This window comes from Hesperophylax consimilis, chromosome 26, assembly GCF_061612785.1.
Source record: "Hesperophylax consimilis isolate HC1 chromosome 26, BYU_Hcon_1.0, whole genome shotgun sequence".
NCBI classification, from domain to species: Eukaryota; Metazoa; Arthropoda; class Insecta; order Trichoptera; family Limnephilidae; genus Hesperophylax; species Hesperophylax consimilis.
Window position 1 is genome coordinate 963,938 of NC_142861.1, and position 15,736 is coordinate 979,673.

At 31.4% G+C, this 15,736-nt stretch overlaps 1 protein-coding gene across 1 annotated transcript in view; it reads right to left on the minus strand.

The window, feature by feature from the left end:
- LOC149410945 (uncharacterized) overlaps positions 1 to 15,736 on the minus strand; it is a 33,476-nt gene that overhangs the window by 2,008 nt on the left and 15,732 nt on the right. The gene's annotated exons all lie outside the window — the stretch shown is intronic.

Here is a 15,736-nt window from a genome sequence, read left to right on the forward strand (position 1 = left end):
CGCCTGGGTGGGATCCAAACGCGATGTCAACTCAGCCACCCACCGATTATTATCTATTCATAAATTATATGGTAAATTTGCGGCATTTTCTAGAGAGACTTCGTTTAGTATCACCCTGGCCAAAGACAACCATTCTAAATATTGATCCTATGATTTGATAATTTTGAGTATACTCGTATTACCCCCACCGGCAGAAAATTTCCAAAATAGTTTCTAAAATCATGAAATATCTAATTGTTTAATGGGCTGTATTTTATAATTTTAAAATCACAAATACATAAAATATTGCAAATCCGTACTAGAAATTTTCCATACATTTTAATAAAAAAATAAAATATTCAGTTGGGTTGCGTCTACTACTACTACGTCGTGTAATATTTTAAATTGAGCCGATATCAATAACAACCCTTACGTAAATGGCGATAAGGTTTAAATTCCCGCTTAACACCATCCGCCTGTTTTGATTTATGCAATACAAAAACATGGCCAAAAAGTGCCTTTCATTTTATTTTGTGGATTTTCAGGCATAAATATATTTTTTTTATACAATTTATAAATAACTTAATTTGCCACATTATACAATAAAATCATAACCGAAAATGGGTTCGTACGTAGAAGATTTTGAACTTTAAAGCAGTTTTCATAGGCCTTATACATTATTTTTTTCTGGGCTTATAAAAAGACTTATCTAAAAAATACTCGATTATTTCAAAGGCCAAGATGTATTCTACTCGCAGTATTTAATTATAGCATCTGATACATTTCTAGGCGAACAAATTTTCAAACCAAAAACACATGATTTTGCATTACTACGTATGGCATCGCCTTAAGATTAAAACGGCCGCGCAGCCGTCCCGTTCTCGGGGAGGCTGTATTAATCACTTTCTCGCTCTTAATACAATTATCTTTCATCTATTTATGGAAAGAAGAATGTCTGTGGTGGGCGGATGGCGTGGATTTGATTTTTTTGCAAATCTGCAGTTTCCAAGATTGATAAAATTTTGGACACTTGACCTTCCAAACAAGATAAAGGTCACTGTCTGCACCTTTTTTTCAACGCCGGGGACTTTCGGCTAGTTATTGTGTTGTATTAAATGTAAAATAGGTTCATAGGTTGGATTTTTTGTTCATCACTTTAACACGTTTTTGTTCATCACTTTAATACGGTTTTTGTTCATCACAATAATACGGCTGGTACTTCCAGACTTCCAGCAAATGTCACATTATATTCATAAAAGTAAGCGAATAATTCCGCTTATAAAAGTTTTTACAAAATATTAATTTAAATGCACGTTTTCCATCTCCCCCGACATAAGTTACAGTTGTTTATTGTAGTAATGAAGTTGTAACCAAGTGTAAAAAATAATTTATGCGTATTACACCTAAAAAACTTAGAATTTTTAACATTTTTAAAGTCATTCCATAAAACTTTCCCTACCTTTGTCACTAATCTTCAGAAAAACGTAATATCAACACAAGCGAAGGGTAGAAAAAAAGGTTTTTGCTACAGTATCCTCTGCGTGCAGTCATAAAGTTTTTAATAAAAGTCTGCCTTTCTGAAGTGACCTGACAGGTTAGTATGTTTTCTGAATCTGTTTGTAAATAATATACCTACATAAGTTGTATAGCGCCCTTGGTTTTTTTATACAAACGGCGCTATACAAATTATCCAATTATTCATTATTAAGAACAAAGCGGAACAACATAATATCACCTAGAAAACCTGCGACCTCGGGGTCAAAAACCAATGAGCTTACCGATCTAGAACCAAGATCATCAAATAAATACAATCATATTCGGTTTGAAAAAAAAACAATCAAATCAGATAAAATCAAAAATAATCTAAGTTCATAAAAATAGTAATGACCTCTAAAGCTAACAATTAGAAAGGAAAATAACAATAATCAAATGTCAATCTATTTTAAAACATAACAATACACGTGTTTAAAAATTCGCGAAGTCATTAATATTACCTATTCAATTTTATGGGTTGAAAAAAGATACAGTTTTTTAAATACAATATTAAAATGAAATATGGTATTATGATTAATTACTGATACCTACACAAACTATGACCTTTTCTTTGATTTTATCTCGCCTAACTGGGCTTTTACATGTTCAATTTTGTAAAACAATTAATATTTAATGAAAAAACAGTAGATAAGATAAAATATTGATTCTGAAACATTACAGGAAGTACCATTGAAGAAATAAGTAGATAGAAAATCCTTAGTGTACTAAAATACCTCAGTGTATTACGTATAATACAGTTATCAGTCAGACAATAAATAAATTTAATAGGTCGAAGCAGAGCTGTACTAGGGCAGTTTGTTCAATTAATTTTTTTTCTTTTTTGCGATTATATTTAGTGACGATTCGATATTTTTATTGATTACTCAAATTCTGTATTCGGAGAACGGGAGTATCCAATTGTGATTCCGTGTTGGAGTTGTGACAATAATACGGTAGATTTTGCTTCGATGTTGTTTTGCGTGGTATGTGGAAAGAAATCAAGTGTAATAGTTCAGGGCTGTCAATGATTGAATTTATCATGTTATTAAACAAGTTAAGTCATTAAGAACGGGTTGTTTCACAGAATTTGAACAATTCATCAAATTTCATAGTTGATTTTTAAGTTCTCCGAAGGTTATATACAAGTTCTATTATTATTTTAATTTTTTGAAACAACTGGCCAGTAATGATATCATAATACTTACGTTCACTTCTTCACATAATGTGTATTGAAAGCTCCGTAGCTCATGACAGAAATTATGTAGCGAACTGAATATAAACCATTGAGTCAGTAATGACTCTATAGGTCAACGTCCAATAGGTTTTGCTAAGAGGAACAGAGTTTTTGTTATTGTGATTCATTTTTGGGATATCATGCCGTGTTGCGTTACCTCTTTCACAAACCAACGTTTCGGATAACGTTACAGTGTCCATCATAAGCGCAGACGTGTAATATATTTAATAATAATTAATATAATATGTGTAATAATAACACATCTGCCCTGATAATGGACGCTGTAATGCTGTCCGAAATGTTGGTGAAAGAAGGAAGTAGCGCAACACGGCATAGTATCCCAAAATAACTACTAATACACTATAATACTTTTAGCCGCGAACACCTAAAAGTTATCAAAACTTCACTTTTATACTAAAATAAAATTTTACGAAATAGTTAATACATTTTAGAGTATAAAATGTCTATGCAAAATTATTGATTTTATCACGAAATCTGTAGAATTAGTCGCCGTTTTAAAATTTGATGTTGTTGAAAAACTTATTGTAGGAAGTTCATTATGAAGTCCTCAAAACGATGATGTGATCATCAAACCACATGACAACAATTCAAGTGATTATGACAAATCAACAACGAAATAAAAACTTCCTTATATTATTTTTTTGCCAGACAACTCTGTTATTTTATGCGAATAAATATAGCAGGTACCTTATCATAGAATAAAGTAGAAAACAAGAAATGTGATGTTGGCGTGTTTTGTGATCCAAAATTCTGCCTTAAATTTCCAATACAAAACTGTGTTTCATCATTATCATCATTAAAATTCACAACAGCAAATTTGTCCTCTGTGTGAAAAGTCGTAAAAATTAAAAAAAAGTGTGTTTATCTGAAGTGATTTGTCAGGTAAATATGTTTTTTTGTATCTGATTGTAAATAATAAAATTAGATGAAGCCTAGGAAGTCGCTATAAATTGTACAGCGTCCTTGAAAAATTATGACTTTATTATTATTATCATAACATTCAAATGAGATGGCGATATGTCAGGCAAATTCTCCAGTCCTAAAATAATATATTTATATTTGTAAATAGTATAAAATAAAGTCGCTATCCGCGTCTGTCTGTTTGTGCGCTTATTTCTTTTAAACTACGCAATAGATTTTGATAGAATTTTCACTGTCATTTAGAAAATTTCTTCCGAAAGGTTTATATATATAAGACATGCATATTATAATTGTGAAAAATAGAGATAATTCAAGCAACGTCTGGTAAATGTCAGCTAGGGAAGTGAGTTAATTCCCACTTCAAAGATTCCTCTTCATTAATTAATTATTAACTAACTAACTAACTAACCATCACGCCGTTTCCCCGCAGGAGTAGGCAGAGAAGACGGACGCCAAACAACTCGGTCTTGGCACACACTTCTTGCCTCATTCTATTCATACATTGTCTCATACATACTCTTCTATTATACTGACTCTTGACATGGAAAACATTAATTAATTATTAATTCATTAATTTTAACATTAATTAATTATTTATTAGTAATTTATTCATTCATTCACCATTTATTAGCTATTCATTAATTCAATAAATCCATTATTTATTCATTCAATTATTAATGTATTCATACATTAAATTATTTATTCATTACATTATTTATTCATTCTTTCATTCAATTATTAGTCATTTGATTATTTATTCAATTGACTATTCATTAAATTATGTATTCATTAATTCATTAAATTATTTATTTATTCATTTATTGATTCATAAATTCATTCAAATAATAATTACTATGCATTCGTTCATTCAATTATTTATTAATTCAATTTTTAATTCATTCATAATATTATTAATTCTTTGATTAAATTATTTATTTATTCTTCTCTTAAATTATTTATTCATTCTTTCTTTAAATTATTTATTCAGTCATTGTTTCAACTATTCATTCTTTTATTAAATTATTTATTCATTCATTCATTCAATTGTTTATTCTTTTATTAAATTATTTATTCATTCATTTATTTATTTATTCATTCATTCAAGAAAACAAACATTAAAATTAAATGATTTTATAAGGAATGTTGCGCCTGTCTTTTTACACTTATTATAAATAAATACTACCGAGTATTATCAAATATATATTTAAAAAATTTCAACACTCAAGGATAATGGAAGATACAAAACGTTGCAAAACAAGAACGCGATTATTATTCGCAATAAAGCCAAAACAAGAATATTTTAGAAGGATATTTTTATGCGACTGGTTTTTTTTCTGCCAAACTGGAAGGCAATCATATTACAGATAATATCGATAACATTGACACATCTGCCATAACAAAATGGTCATATGACTGCAAAGGCGTAAAACGTGATACGTAGGTAACAATAGACCAAATAATAAAAAATAAAAACATTTTTCTAAACACTGTTCTAGTGAGGCGTTTTTTTTTAATTAACTCTACACAGGAGGCCTTGAGGAAAATAATTTTTATCAGGGCCTATGTCATCTTTAGGGATACTGTGCGGTAGGTCTTTATGAGGAATGGAAAAGTGACCGTGGGTCTTAAAGATACCAATGTTGTAGCAGGGAGAGAACACAGAGGCTGGAATATTGTTCCACAGCCGAGTTTGTTGAATGCAAGATCGAGTCGTAAAAGCGATCTGTTCTCATGTCACTATGTGCCGGTGCAGTGAGGAATCAGTGGCGTAAGTTAAGTGGCTTGGTATTACTAGTATAAACACTACACAACTGCTAACCCGGTGCAAATTGCAAGTTCGCTCTGTTGTTGAATTTGGCGGCCACCTTTGGTCAGGAGACCCAAAATATCTGACTCTGTGTGAAAACGGGCGGTTCGTTTGATAGGTTCCCCTATCTTAACAAGAGGTTTGCAATCTTTAGAGGACAGGCGTCAGAGTAGGTATGCTGTACTTTGTTTTACCGATATTATAATGGAAGATGCTCCAAGAAACTAGCATCATTGATTCCATCCATTAACATGTTAATTCTAAAAGTTATAAATAAATCTTACTTCTACCGTCATGTAGAATCACCTCCCGAAGTTAGTACATTTTACCCTCCGGAAAAAATTTGAGAACTTTTTTTTTTTTTTTTTTTTTTTTAACTTTATTTATTTTCATTTCTTTACACATATTATACATATTAATAGATAATATAAAATAAAATAATATATAATACCAAATAGTTTACAAAAGAAATGAAAACCCACTAAGGCACTGACTGCCTGAGTGTGGGTAATATAAAACGATTACTATATTTCAAGTACCTAAAGTATAATATACATTAGTAGAAAAAGTTTTTTTTTTGTTTATAGTTATTATAAAAGGTAAAGAGAAAAACATTATGTACAATAATTTATAAAGTTTCAGCAAGTGAGTTGTAGAAAGGATAAATAAATTTATAGTAAAAGCGTTTCAATATCTGCGTCAATCAGCCATAATTTTACCTCTTTAATATATTCTATCTTTTTGTTTATCATTTGAGTTTGTAGTGGTAGAAGATTAAATGTACGAGGACTATAAGATGGTTTGGACATGTAGAGCGGATTTACGGAGGAAAGGGTGTCAGTGGAAGATACTCTCAGTATCGCCCTGGTGTAAGACCACCATTCAGAATTGAAACGTTGCTTGAAATGGCTTTAGCCGTGTTTGGTGACCAGATCTGAATAGCCAGGTACTTCCCCACCTTCCTCTTCCCCATCTCCCTCCCCTACCCAATACCCTCAGCCTCACAACATACCCCAATTGGGGATGCCATAGTCTCACTGGCTCCAGACGGGAGCAGTTGGGACTCTTGTGCGGTAATACTGTAAAAAAAAAAAAAAAGGAAAATATTACGATGCATAATTAGATAGAGAAGTTTAGGACACACCAGAAAAACATAAAATCTTCTATTGACTAGAAAAACTGACCCAACTCATGTCAATGGAAAAATACAGGAAAATCTTTTTGAGATGATGTATGTTTTCCAACATAGTTACATTGCGGTTAATCGAATTCTGATCTAACTCTGCGGGGAACGGCGTGATAGTAACTCTTATTAATTTATCTTTCTATATGAAAACGAATGTTTCTTTGTTTGTACTAAACCGATTTCGCTGAAAATTTCAAGTTTGTTCTTATTAGTGCCAGGAGTGTTTAGAGAGTGGTTAGAATAAAGGAAAATGTCGGGGACGCCCGAGGAAGACTTAACGCACTATCTCTGCTTTGTAACGAGATACGGAGACAAAATAAATTCGATATAATATTGTTTTATAATAGTAACAATATGGTATACTGTAGAGATAAGTATAACAATCGATGACGCCTGAGGAGGACATGGCATGATCAAATGTAGCAAATACTTCAATGTGGTAAAATGTGGCATGTGTTGAAGAAATAAAGGGGTTCTAAGGAGAACGTACGACGTGAAAGTGAAAGGTAAAATAAGTCGGGAACGTCCAAGGCAGAAATGACACAATAAAGTGAAACAAACACTTTTAAATCTAAGCTTTTAAAATTGTTACGATTATATGATTACCAAATATATTTACAGAAATTTCATAACATAAAATAATAAAACCTACGCGTAACACACAAAACCAATATAAAACACACATCACTCACAAACACACAACATATTATATAAATTTACCGATTTTTTACTTTATGTCATTTTATTTATTTTTATTTTTTAATGATAAACTAACGTTTATAAGACAAGGTTTTATGCATAGCATAAAGGATAACAAATAATTAGTCATCCGAATAATATCCGAATAATAATAATATTTGACAAGTCAAAAATATTTCACCAATAAATGAAGATATCTTATGTCTTTTTATTTAATTTTTTTTTTTTTTTAAATATTTTTTTCTTTAATTTTAAATCTATATTTTTATTTTAAATTTATCTTAATCTTTTTTTTTTCATCAACATTATATATAAATTTTCCATAACTGAATTATGAATATTTTTTTGTGTTATAAAATGGAGGCCTCAGCACGGGTAAACCACTCAGCGAGGCCAACATTACTAAATTGTAATAAGAAGTCAAAAATATTATATGAAATAATTAAAAAAAATATTGTTATTCAGATTCACTATAATTTGCAACCTCAAAACATTAATAACAACTAAAAAATTCCGACCTCGAGTAACGCTGGGTATACGTTTTAGCAAGATCTATATAAATAAAAATGTAAATGTTCGTTTCTTCAAAATCTAAAATCTACGAAAGTTGTCCACGGATTGCTTTGAAATTGTGACACAACGTCAACTTGCATTCGAATACGCGTATGTTTTTTTTAATATAATATAGATGTCACTTGTGTCAGGTAAATACGAGTTAAAGAGAAAACATCGCCATATATTGGATAAACAAGCAACATACGCAATTTCTTCTCTACCTGCACAGAAAGGCCGAGTCCCAGTAACGCGTGACGGGGTACAGCTTGTAATAAAATAAAACATTACATTCTACATTTCGGGTTTTGTTTCTATCCGTGCGTTGACGTTTTTTGTTCATTAAAAAATTACCAGTACTTATCATGTTTGGAATCCACGTTCACAAATTAGTATAAAATATTACATAATATTTACGGTCTTTAAATAATCTATTGTCAAGATTACAAGAGATTAAAGAAGCAAAAACACAAACATCTCAAGTGTTAGTGCCAAGATAAATATAATATAACACACGCCACACGATTAAGCCATTAAGGTGTCAAAAAAAAGGTCATCATCACTTTTTGACGAGTAGATGATATTTTTTTATTTATTGATTATATAAAAAAAATATAACTATTTTATGGATTTCAGTTTGCAACAGTAATTTTTTTAAATAAGTTTCACAAAGAATGAAGGCATGCTTTTACCAAACATATAACGATAGATTTTAAAATATTTAAAATGAAGTGTCGTTAGTGTCAATGCATTAAATATGTTTATTTATTTACTTTTGGAATAACTTAATGAGTAAAACCTCAAATTGTAATATTTATAATTTAATTTTAATGTCAAAAATAAATATTCATCCTGGAAACCTCAATAGATGTCGCACATTAAAATAAAAATATTATATATTTATCCAAGACACTACCTAGATTGCATTTAGTTCGAGTTGAATCTTGCGATCATATATAAAGATATCAGCCAATATAAATGTGTGGTCAGAATAAAATTAAGATAATGTTGGTGGTACTCATTGAAAGTGTGATACAGTTTAATATGACCGAAGAAAATAGGGTCCCATTAGCTCAGTGGTAAAGCAGCGCCCCGACAAGGCGTAGATCCTGTGTTTAAGACCTAGATGCGACCATTTATGTCAATGATTAAATGTATTTTAAGTTTAAGCTCCACAAAAGAAGCACCGAGGTTCTATGCCATCTTTAGGGATGATGATTTAGCTTTGGAATGTCGATCATGTATCTTGAAGAGATCAATTTTGTTGTACGAAGGAAACACATAATTTGTTAAGTAATTTTGACGGAACGATTTGTTTTTTAAACGAATAGTTCAAATTCGGAATTTCAACTGAGAAGAAATAATTTTGAGAAGTTGCAGATTTAAATTAAAATATCTTGTGATGCATTTATTTTGAAGAGGAATCCACGATAAAGATAGTTTAACGTACAATGACGTTATTCCACATTTAACATACGCAAGGAGAAACCGGTCCAAACTATAATCGTTATCAGATGTAAATCTGAGATGAGAATGTTTTATTCGAGTGGACAACAGTGGAAAAGTGTTACATAAAGAATTTGTAACAAAGTTTAACCTTCAATATATTTAAAATCTTTGTTTCTGTGTCTGGCACCTCCAGCATTTACAAATTTATCTTTGTGATTGGTCAGATTGCCAACCCTGGAATTTTTTGGGATTCATCGGTTGCCAAATCTGCTATCCAATCACAAAACCTTAGAGATAAAATCTAAGCAGGAAACCATTCCTTGTTCAACAGTCCAGAACATTGGGCATCCTTTTGGCTGGTGACCGACGGGGAAGATCGATTTCATAAAAATTAGTAAAAAAAAACTGGAGTCATCATCCTTGAACGATGAGTAATCGAAAAGCATCTTCCAATCCTGCACTTTAAATAGAATTGGATTGGATTGAATGTAAAATGGCTTGTGTCAAGGCTATTGCATTGACAAGGTTTTTCTAGAGCTGACAAAAAGATTGTTTGTTGGAAATCAAGGATAATTTGCTTCGAACAAGCTGTTTTCAACAACGATTCAATTGTTAAAACACCGCTCCATATTTAAACAAGCCCTTTTCTGCCAGAAAATTTAATTGAGGACTCAATATTATTGAACATAAATCTCAAATGCGTTACTCTTTCTATCCATTTCTCAAAAACCCCATCCTTTACAGAAAATTAGCTAGCATTTTAAAATTAATATTTAAAAAAAATTGTAGCTAGCTAATTCCACGGCAAAAAGAACCCATTAAACAATAAGTTCAACGAATAGCTTTGATAAACCATAAATTTTGAGAGCTCGCTGATTAAATTGATAAGTTGCACATTTTGGAATACAGGTACAGAACTTATGGAGTTACTCTTTGTTTTCCCAGGATATTTTCAGAACTATTAGAATAAAGCGCTGAATTTAACATTGAAACAGGATACTTATCATATTATTAAGTGACTCACTGTACAATTTTACTCGATCTTGATAAGTTTGTCTACTATCGTTTATGTCATGAGTCATGACTTTGATTGTTCATGTTGTCAATGTACAATTATTCTTATCTTGACAGCAGCTATTATTGTAAACTCACAGACTCGTCGGACCAACAAGTTCCTTTAACATTTTTGCTATAAAATTAATAATTCGTTTTTTGAAATCTATTTAATAATACATGGAGAAAAATGACATTGCTAATTTATTAAAAATCTGTTCAATTTTTTTTTAATCTGGGTAAAAACGGGATTGCAGGGCGTTTCCTGATAAACTTTTAATAAATTCGTAATATGTCGGAACACGTGTTGTCACGTGTGACATTACGCAAATGATAAACTGCGCAAATATTAGAATCTTTCTGAACAAGTGTTCCGACATCATATTTTACTAAAAAATATTAGGAAACCTATCAATTAATTCGGGCCTGAAATCCATTTTTTAACAGGATTAATAAATTGAAGAGATTCTTAATAAATTAGCAATATTCAATTTTAGTCATTTTTCTGCCTGTAGTAATTGGGATACAAAGGTAGTTTCCAACAAGACCACCATCTTGAACCGGAACCGGAATGTAACAAACAAATTTACTGACTAATGAAATGGAAAATGGTCGAGTTAAAGCAGGACTTTGCTATGTTGAGTCAATAATATCAGATATGATTGGACGAAATAAAATATACACCCAATTTGGAAAAATTGCACCTTGAAATTTTTACAAAATAATAACTTTAACCGAGGGTACAATGTAATAATATTTTTTTAACAAATTTGCGCTTGTGGAGAAAAAAATTGAAACCGTCAGAGCAAGAAACACGGACTGAGGTCGAGGGGTAAGATTCTCGACTAGCAAACTGAAGGTCGCGGGTTCAAATCCCGGCGTACGCAAGTAAATTTCATTAAAAATAATATATAGTTTATTTGCGGTATGTTACATAGCGGAAAATACTCTCATAATCACTCTGGTGTAAGACCACCATTCAGAATTGAAATGGCTTTACCGGTGTTCTGTGACCAGATCTGAATAGCCAAGTACTCCCCCACCTTCAACTTCAAAACATACCCTAATAAAGGATGCCATAGTCTCACTATCTCCGCACGGTATGGAGCAGTCGGGACTCTTGATTCACACAAAAAAAGAATGCAACCCCTTTTGATATTTCTGATATCAAAAGGACGAAGGGTGCAGTGGATTCTTTTGCTCACAGACCTTTATTTACCTAGGTATTTGCCATTGTACACACACGTTTTTGTTACACCTTGTGTATTCATGACCGTAATAAGAAATAACATTAAAAAACAACTAGTAAACACACTACTTTGGTTGGCAGTAAACATTAATATTATTAATCATATATACATAAGCTAAAGCAACCAGTGGTTTTTACGCTTCAAATGACATTCCCCGCATGAGAGTAAAAGTAGTAATCAAAATGTAATTGAAAATTCAATGTCATCCCACTTGAGAATTCGGAATTATATGATAATATTAATCATCAAAGAAAAACATGTTTAGAATTTTTTTATTCTTTAAATTTATGAATTTGGTCATCTTCAGAGCGTTCTTGGAATACATTGCGTATGGATCTTAATATGTTCCTTATTTGTATAAATTGATCGTGATCAACCGTTTCTAGGTAAAAATGAGTTTTACGGGACAGGTAGATTTAATGCATCACAGAATGGAGATATTTGTCATATTATTTTAAGAATTATGTTTTACTCTTAGGTATTCTCTTGAAGTAATTTACATTTTAGTCTGGACTCCGTGTAGAACGGGCACGAAATGCCGTATTTAAATCAGCAATTTAATTGAAGGCAATTTATCAATTATAATTACAATTGAAACTCTTTAGCGAAATCAACATAAAAAAGGTTCTCCAATGAAATGGCTTCTTTGATTCCTGTGCGCCAGTGACATCGACTGTAAAATGCCGGGGGTATCTTAGGGAAGGATTTGTAATTGAAACATAACTTCGCGAATGTTGTCGGACAACTGACTAATTGGGCCAATTGTTTGCACATTTATTGGGTTAAAATTCAACAGTTTCTACACGTGTTAATTTGCACCAATTATTCTTATATCTGAACAGGATGCATGAGAGCATTAAGGAACCAAGAAAAATAACCGAAATTCAATTACTACGGTTAAATCCCATTCTACAAATGATACGTGTCCGGTGATAAGCCTCATAAAGGATTCAAAGCATTAACAGATAAATATTAATTTCCTTAATCATTAAAATTATTATAAAGGTACATCCATCTGCTGTCCGATACAATCCATTTAGCTCAAGTTGGCTAGGAAGACACTCCAAATGGGTGTCCAACATTTTTTTGCTAAATTAAAGAAGAAAATTTAATTATGTTATTAAATCACTGGACGAAACAACAAGACCATTTTAGAGCTAGACCATGTTGAAAGATCTATTTTCAGAAATACGTGAAACACACAATAGTTTTTCTTCTATTTTGAGTCATAGATAGGTATTTAAAACATGACACACATTGGACATTAAAGGTCTTATTATAAGTGATGAACGCAAGTATATTTCCAAAACTAGTTTTGGCTTTAACTGGTCTAAATAGACTGGAATGACTTTTGGATGACCTATCAGTGGAAGATCAAACTCGAGATCTTTAGGAAGTTATTTTCACTTTGAAAGCAAGTTGTCTTCTCAACGCAATCTACAGGGTTTTCCAATAAGAGATGTTATTTTGAATAGCCCGCTATTTTGGTAGATGTTACTTTTGTCATTTTTTGACATTTGACAAGTAGAAACTACGCCATTAATAAAAATGGAACGATACACGCTTCAACAACGCATTGAAATTATTAAAATTCACTTGAGTGAATCAAATGCAAATCATCTTGAGTGATGAGGCCCATTTCCACCTCGGTGGCTTCATCAACAAGCAAAATTGTCGCATCTGGGGCTCGGACAACCCAAGAGTTATTTTTGAAAAGTCTCTTTATTCTCAACGTGTGACTGTTTGGTGCGGTTTATGGTCCGGCGGAGTCATTGGACCTTACTTTTTTGAAAATGAGGCTTGAGCAACAGTCACGGTGAATGGATTGCGCTATCGAGAGATGATTAATGATTTATCATGGCCGAAATCGGATGGTATTAATCTAGATAACGTTTACTTTCAACAAGACGGCGCTACGTGCCACACAAGCAACGAAACCATTGATCTTTTACGATTGAATATCAAAATAACACCTCTTATTGGAAAACCCTGTAGATTATTTTCACAGAGTTGTGAAAACGTAATGCACTACGCTAAAATATTTGTTAGTTAGTAAAGGGAAATGTATTTTTCCTAGTCCCAAGTCCTAAACAAGGGACTACCGTGACGCCACAAGGAGCTATGTGACGTCACAAGAAGCTTAATTTTTATATCAACAGGGTCAAATCAGTACTAAGCTGAAACGGAATCATAATATATTATAATTATGGTCAGATATATAAGTGCTTCGAAAGAAACAACACCACGCTTTGTATTAGCTTATAAAAACTTATCATATACGTTCAAATAATTATAGTATATAAAAAAGTCGATGCACTACGTAGTAATGCAAAATCATGTGTTTTTGGTTAAAAAATTTGGTCGCCTAGAAATGTTTCAGATGCTTTAATTAAATACTGCGAGTAGAATACATCTTGGCCTTTAAAATAATCAAGTATTTTTTTTGAAAAGCCCAGAAAAAAATAATGTATAAGGCCTATGAAGACTCCTTTAAAGTTAAAAATCTCCTACTTACGAACACATTTTCAGTTATGATTTTATTGTATAATGTGGCAAATTAAGTTATTTATAAAATTATCGGAAAAAATAAAATAAAAGGCACTTTTTGGCCATGTTTTTTTCTTGCATAAATCAAAACAGGCGGATGGTGTTAAGCGGGAAACCTTATCGCCATCTACGTAAGGGTTGTTATTGATAGCGGCTCGATTTAAAATATTACATGACGTAGTGCATCGCCTTAATTGAAGAAATAAAAACATTTATAAACGGTAAAAAGGAAAATTATGATGAACTAGCTGACACTCGCTGGCTGATTGATTTGGGATTTATCGCAGACATCGTGGAAAAATTGAATTCTTTAAATTTGGAGTTGCAGGGGAAAGACAAAAACTTAGCTGAAATGATAAGCTCTAAAGTAATTTAAAGCTAAATTAATTGGATTTGTTGATATCAAATCTGCAGATCAATTCTCTCGTGCATATGAAGAAAATGCTAGGTAACAATGAATTAATTCAATGTCTAATCAATGTTATTATTTATTTATTATCTTCAGGTGTTAAAAAAACAGTTTGAAAAAAAAAATTATTTCCTTCAATCCTTTTACTTGCCTAGATAATTCTTTTTTAAGCCCAGAAAAAAATAATGTATAAGGCCTATGAAAACTGCTTTAAAGTTCAAAATCTCCTACTTACGAACCCATTTTTGATTATGATTTTATTGTATAATGTTGCAAATTAAGTTATTTATAAAATGAACATCCACAAAATAAAAGAAAAGGCACTTTTTGGCCATGTTTTTTCTTACATAAATCAAATCAGGCGGATGGTGTTAATCGGAAATTTAAACCTTATCGCCATCTATGTAAGGGCTGTTATTGATAGCGGCTCGATTCAAAATATTACTCGATGTAGTACATCGCCTTAAAAGTAAAATTTCACATGTTTGCGAAGGATTTTCATAAGCATGTCAATTTTATATTAATTATTTTAACAAGAAATCAAAAAAGTGACGATAACCATTTGTCTGTGCTATATATATATTTTTTAGTTTAATATAAAGTGGAATTTCTACAGTTCACAAGGGAAAACAATAGGTAAGCGACAAAAAAATCTGTAAAAAATTCTACCATCTTTAAAATCAGAGTTTTTATACCTGTAAATACATTCAACCATTATTTAATTTAATTTAAAATCTGAAAGAGTGTTTCATCTGCTTTCAGAAGCAGTATATAGTTTTGATATACATTACAAATAATAACGAATCTATTAGATTCATACATTTTCGATATTAAAACAGTAAATTTTTCGTACAAAACGAGAATTTAAAACCCGCAAAGACCTGCGGCGTGACTCAAGAGACAGTAGTGATGCCAGTGATGCCAACCAAAAAGGACTTTTTAAATGGACAATATTTTACTAATTTTTAAATAAAGATTTATTGATTCTACGTATAATTAAATTTAATAAAACTTATATATTCAGAATCGGCGTTTGTTGACCTTTATGAATATATATTTTTAAGCCATAATATTTCTCACTGGAGTTCCTTATTGC